This window comes from Etheostoma spectabile, unplaced genomic scaffold (genome assembly GCF_008692095.1).
Source record: "Etheostoma spectabile isolate EspeVRDwgs_2016 unplaced genomic scaffold, UIUC_Espe_1.0 scaffold00002619, whole genome shotgun sequence".
Taxonomy (NCBI): domain Eukaryota; kingdom Metazoa; phylum Chordata; class Actinopteri; order Perciformes; family Percidae; genus Etheostoma; species Etheostoma spectabile.
The window spans coordinates 7,479-13,192 of record NW_022602926.1 but is presented as its reverse complement, the minus strand read 5'-3'; the positions used below and the strand labels follow the sequence as shown (position 1 = coordinate 13,192).

Genomic DNA, 5,714 nt, shown 5'->3' with positions numbered 1-5,714 from the left:
CTAGCTAGTTAGCAGCTGCTAGTAGCACAAAGCTAGCAGTTTCGTAAACAGAGCTTCTCTGTTGCCAGACTATAACAAAGTGTCACAACCACAACATCATGTAACTGTATCACTTACTTTTTCGTGAGAAGTGTTGTTGGTCGTTGGTCGCTGGTAGTTGCCGTTGGTTGTTTTTCCAAGACAGTAAACGCTGAACTAGGCTCTTCTGTACTTATCCATTTCTTCCAGCCAATCAGGAACGTCCGTGTTACGTCACACATCTTGACGTCAGGAAACCTGGCCAATCAGCATTTTAGAATGTAATTTCAAACTGAAATGGAGTGTTGCTCTCTCCAGCACATAAGTATCACACAATGCAGTGTGTTCACGGCATTGTCTGAACTGAATAGGTATGAATAACCATTGTCAAACGTATCACTTTGTAGAGGAGCAATCATGGTCACACAATGCTCAGACACGACATTGGAATGTCTACACATTACTATTCTGAATAGATATGAATACCCATTGAGTCAAACAAATCACTTCATAGAGGCACAATCAGTCACACAATGCTCATACACGGCATTGGAATGTCTACACATTACAATTCAGAATATGGATGAATAACCATTGAGTCAAACACATCACTATTTAGAATTTTAATGTTCAGACAGAAGCTACATGCAAATGACTGAGTGTAATATTGCAACGGCACAGGAATAAGTTAAACATGATCTGAATGTATCCTGACAGTGATAGCAGACCGCTGAAACACACCACTTTATCACTTTATATCTATACTTTTATCACTTAACACTTACCTGAAAACCATGGATATGTTATTAATGGCACTGGTTTGAATGAACTTTTGGGTGCCCTGTCCTCCATCTTGACGCAGACTACATGGTGTACACGGAAGTCAGGCAGTTCAGGGACATCTAAAAGCAGATGCTTCCCCTGTGAAACAATTGTTTGTACACTGATCGAACCACCTGAACAAATGTGAAATGAATTATGTTCTGCGAAAATCTTTTTATTCATAAATTCTTATTTCATGTATTTTCATCAAATCAAGAACACATGTATTGTTTGTTTTTTTAGCAATCAAACTTTTTTATAAGATTTATTAAGCCAATCATTTTAGAGTGAATCTAAATGTATACTTCAAAAAGTCAGAACAACCAAATACAACCAAAAACAAGCAAACGGGAACGTTGTGTGAAGGTACAGCGCAACCGCAGGGGAACGTTACAGTCGGTTGGTTCTCTTATTGTTTAGAGAACATTATAACCTAGAGGGAACGTTCCCTAAACGTTAGTTTTTGGTTTGGTTTGAACTAACCTTTAGAGAACCAAAAACTAACGTTCCCTGAATGTTCTGTGTTAGTGGGGATTTCACAATTCTTCCCAACACTGCTAAAATGAAATCATCTGGCAGTAGAACTACCCAAACACAAGCACTGACTTTAGTTGTGTATGCAGTAAGTGCTACTTGTTGGGGTAGTTTTGCTGACCTCTGGAGTCCAGGATGTCCTCCATAAAGAAATGTTTAAAAAGAATATTCTCCATTAATGATTGAACAATGCTGAAATGTTTTCTAAGTCATTCCTATTACCCTAACTTTAGCATTGACTTGACTGTTGAATTCAGTAAGTGCTACTTGTTGGGGCAGTTGAACATGACAATGCTACAGGCTGTAAACGAAGATGGATGTCATTGTAATCACATTCAGATCATCTCAAATGGAGACACTGATGATAAATGGGTTCATAAGTGCTTCTCTTTGGGGTTGTCTTGGTTGTGAGTTCATCATCAGACACTAACACACGCGGAGCAAGTACATTTCAGCAGTTGTCCACCGCTAGCTGAATAAATAAAACAATGGGAGTTTCGGAATAGATATCCAGCACTATTTCTGAATGAGCTCTATCTGGAGGAAAAAGGAGTTGCACCAAAGAAAGTCACTGGACTTTAATTGAGCACTCATAGACTGTTAATGGCATACATTGAGATGATGGTTGTCTATTCATGAAGCCATTCATTACTTACAATAGACAAGACCACTGAAAAGAAGGTGGAGTTGAGTGGAAATTGCTGCATTAAGTATTTAAGATGTCAAATCTGTGTAAGGAACCACTTCCACTGCTTCTATATCACAACACAAAAGATGGTAGCAAACCAATGACACATCACATTATACTAAATCACAGTTGTGCTTTCATGAACAATATTGTATTATATCATAGGTACTGGAAGCCACCTGTCTCCACCAATGCATCTCATAACATTTATTTTCAGTCTAAATGCCCAGATGTGTTACAAGACTTGCAGTGAGCGTTGTAATGTCCAGCGATGGCGACACAGTGCTGAGCATTGAACCCCTGCAGCTTTCTTGAGTGATGTTACTTGCTTTATTTGTCATGAAGCCCAACCCGATTTGATAAAACATTAGATCTCTGTTATTGTACAAACAAGGCAGCATATCAATCAATTAAGCTGCTTCCAAAGGAATCCACAGACACAGTCAGCGTGCCACGATTTGCCCTTTGCCCGTGTCTGATATTAATAATCCAATTGAATATTGACTTGCTTCCTGCTTCTTACAGTGCAGACGCCTTGCTGCTTGCTCCTGCCTTAGCTTGCATATTTTTGCTGATAATCTTGCTTTTCCTCTGAGAGAAACTATAAGAAGCGGCTCTTGGATACTTATAAATCACTGGACTACATACTTTTAAATTTTTCTGTGTGAGCGTGGCCTACCAATAGCTCAAGCCTGTCCTACAGTGACTTTGGCTAAGACTTCTGTTGGGCTTGCTGTTTGGCCAAGCCTATTGTACTTACAAATACAAATACAAACTGCTAAATTCTTTAGTCCCAATATCATGTCTCAGACATTAGTTCCAGTTGAAAATGCTAGTTGTCAGAATTGGGATTTGAACCCAAGCCTCCAGTGGAGACTGCGACCTGAACGCAGCGCCTTGGACCGCTCGGCCATCCTGACTGACCCTACAGGGCATTAGGACCTGTCTCAAACATTATAATATAGTAAAGAGATTTGAACTCACTGGATTCAGAGTCCAGAGTGCTAACAATTACACCATGGAACCTGTCAAAGTGTTGCAAGGGTTTGCTTGGCACTATCTTTCATAATATCCACATATGTGATATTAAAGGCACACAACAATCACAAGCGAATGTTTCTCAACTGTCAGCCCAAATATATGGACTATTGTCCAGTGATGGTGGTATAGTGGTGAGCATAGCTGCCTTCCCAGCAGTTCACCTGGGTTTGATTCCCAGCCATTTCGGTAGTTATTTTTGAGTAATTTTGCTTGCTTTATTTGTCAAGAAGTAACCAGAAAGGTTACTTGTCCAACCCGGTTTGATAAAATATTAGATCTCTGTTATGGTACAAATATTGGAGCATATCAATCAATCAAGCTGCCTCCACGAGGATCCACAGACACAGGCAGTGCACTACGATTTGCACTTTGCCCTAGTCTGGTAACTACTACCAACCAATTGAAAAGTTTATGAACATTTGTGCAAACAGGTATAGCAGTGCATGTAATGTTGTCATGGCCGTGTGGTTAAGGCGATGGACTAGAAATCCATTGGGGTCTCCCAGCGCAGGTTGGAATCCTGCCGACAACAGGAAGTGTTTTTTAAGAGTAGTAGCAAACCGATGACTCATCCCAGTATTCCAAATTGCAGATGAGCCTTCATGAACAATATTGTGTTACTTCATAGATACTGTGTAACAAGATTTGCAGATTTGTATTGTCCAGCAGAAAAGACACGTGCAGATCTGTGCTCCACCAAAAAGAGACATCTGCCCCCGCTGCTGGAGTGGACACTTCTCTTTCTGTAATCAACCAAAATTAAAATGCTACAGAATGTTAGATGACATTAATTAATTGTTGATAGTTGTTAAAAAAAAACATGTAAAAAGCTGTACCTTAAGATAGAGCTCATGCCATCTCTGTTGCCTTCAACATTTTACATACACACGCACACACACTCATAGTCAAGGCCGGACTGAACTGAGCTGTTTTTCAACGACCCACACAGTTTGTGTCTCCCACGCACTCACATCCACAGACACCATACACCAATTATTCCTTCATGTATGTAGTCTTGTGCATTATGTTATGTCTTCTATTATCCTGCTGTCTGCATATATCCTTTTCAGAGTGCATGTGGCGGCGCTTTCACTAGCTGCGGCTCGGAGGCTCTCTAAACTCTCTAAACTGTATTTCGTTGCATTGTACCTGTACATGTGTGATGACAATAAAGTTGAATCTAATCTAATCTAGGGGCCGGTCTATTCCCAGCATCAGTAACCAAACCCCTGTAGCGGCAAACGTCCTCAGCCGGGACAGCCATTCATCGTCCTCCATGGCACGATGCTTCTTAGCCTTAGATGCCATCTGAGATTAAAACTCAATAGGACAATTTAAGAATAAAAACTGACTATGTGACAGATGTGTAATCTGTCATCTTCTGAAGCTCTAGCCAGGCGTCATTCCTCGCCTAAAACAATATGAGTCATTCCGCTAAGTGAAAAGTAAACTCACATCTACAAAGATAAGTCTGATGGATGAGACTCCCTGGTGGTCTAGTGGCTAGGATTCGGTGCTCTCACCGCCGCGGCCTGGGTGAATTTAAGGGACAACTCGCACGTGTGAAACCACCTGTGGGAGTGGAACATGGATGTGTAGAGATGGGCTTTCAAACAATGCACCTTTTGACATTTTGACATGTCACAGTGGGAAAAGCAAAGGTATACATAAAAATGAATTATGGCTCAACTCAATTTACATTTTGTTTGAATTGGTTTGAAATTGGTTTGAAAATGGGTTCATTACTAGAAGCTTCAGTAACAACTTCTGTGCTAGTCATGGATTGTCCATAACAAACACCATGTTCAAACATAGGGTGCTCATAAGTGTACGTGGTACCAGAGCACCCTAGGCCAAAGATAAATGATCGATTTTAGCGGAGCGGTCAACTGATCACCATCTGGTGGTGAGTTGGGTCAGGGGATGGGGGAGGACTCTGAACAGACCTGGTAAGCCCAAACGCGTAGTGCTGGTAAATGGTGAACGTCTGGAGGAGGCCCCTGTCCGACAGACTTTCAACTCGCACCTCCGGCGGAGCTTTTCGTGCATCCCTGTGGAGGCTGGGGGCATTGAACCTGAGTGGACAATGTTCAAAGTTTCCATTGCTGAAGCTGCGGCGGGGAGCTGTGGTCTTAGAGTCTTAGGTGCCTCAAGGGGCAGGTACCCACGAACACCCTGGTGGACACCAGTGGTCAGGGAAGCCGTAAAATTAGAGAAAGAGAAGAAAGAAAGAAAGAAAGAAAGAAAGAAATTAAAACCTCTTGTCAGCCAAGCTAAGCACAATACTAATGTGAACAATAAAATAACACCTGCCTGTTATAACCCTGCATACAGCCAGGTCCTGGAAGGCCCTCTTGGTTTTTCTTCCCCGCAAGCTGTACTGTCTCAGCACCTCGTTTGTTGCAACTCGTCACATGTTTATTTTATGTATTTTCATCAAATACAATTAACAAAACGAAATAAAGAACACATGAATTGTTTTTTAGCAATCAAACTTTTTTATAAGATTTTATAAAGCCAATCATTTTAGAGTGAATCTAAATGTATACTTTAAAAAGCCAGAACAACCAAAAACAACCAAAAACAATCAAACGGGAACGTTGTGTGAAGG

At 41.1% G+C, this 5,714-nt stretch overlaps 1 non-coding gene across 1 annotated transcript; it reads right to left on the bottom strand.

Annotated features, from left to right (window-relative positions):
• Window positions 1-2,899: 2,899 nt before the first annotated feature.
• On the bottom strand, window positions 2,900-2,982 carry trnal-cag (transfer RNA leucine (anticodon CAG)). The gene has a single exon. It is a non-coding gene; the product is annotated as a tRNA-Leu (tRNA).
• Window positions 2,983-5,714: the final 2,732 nt, after the last annotated feature.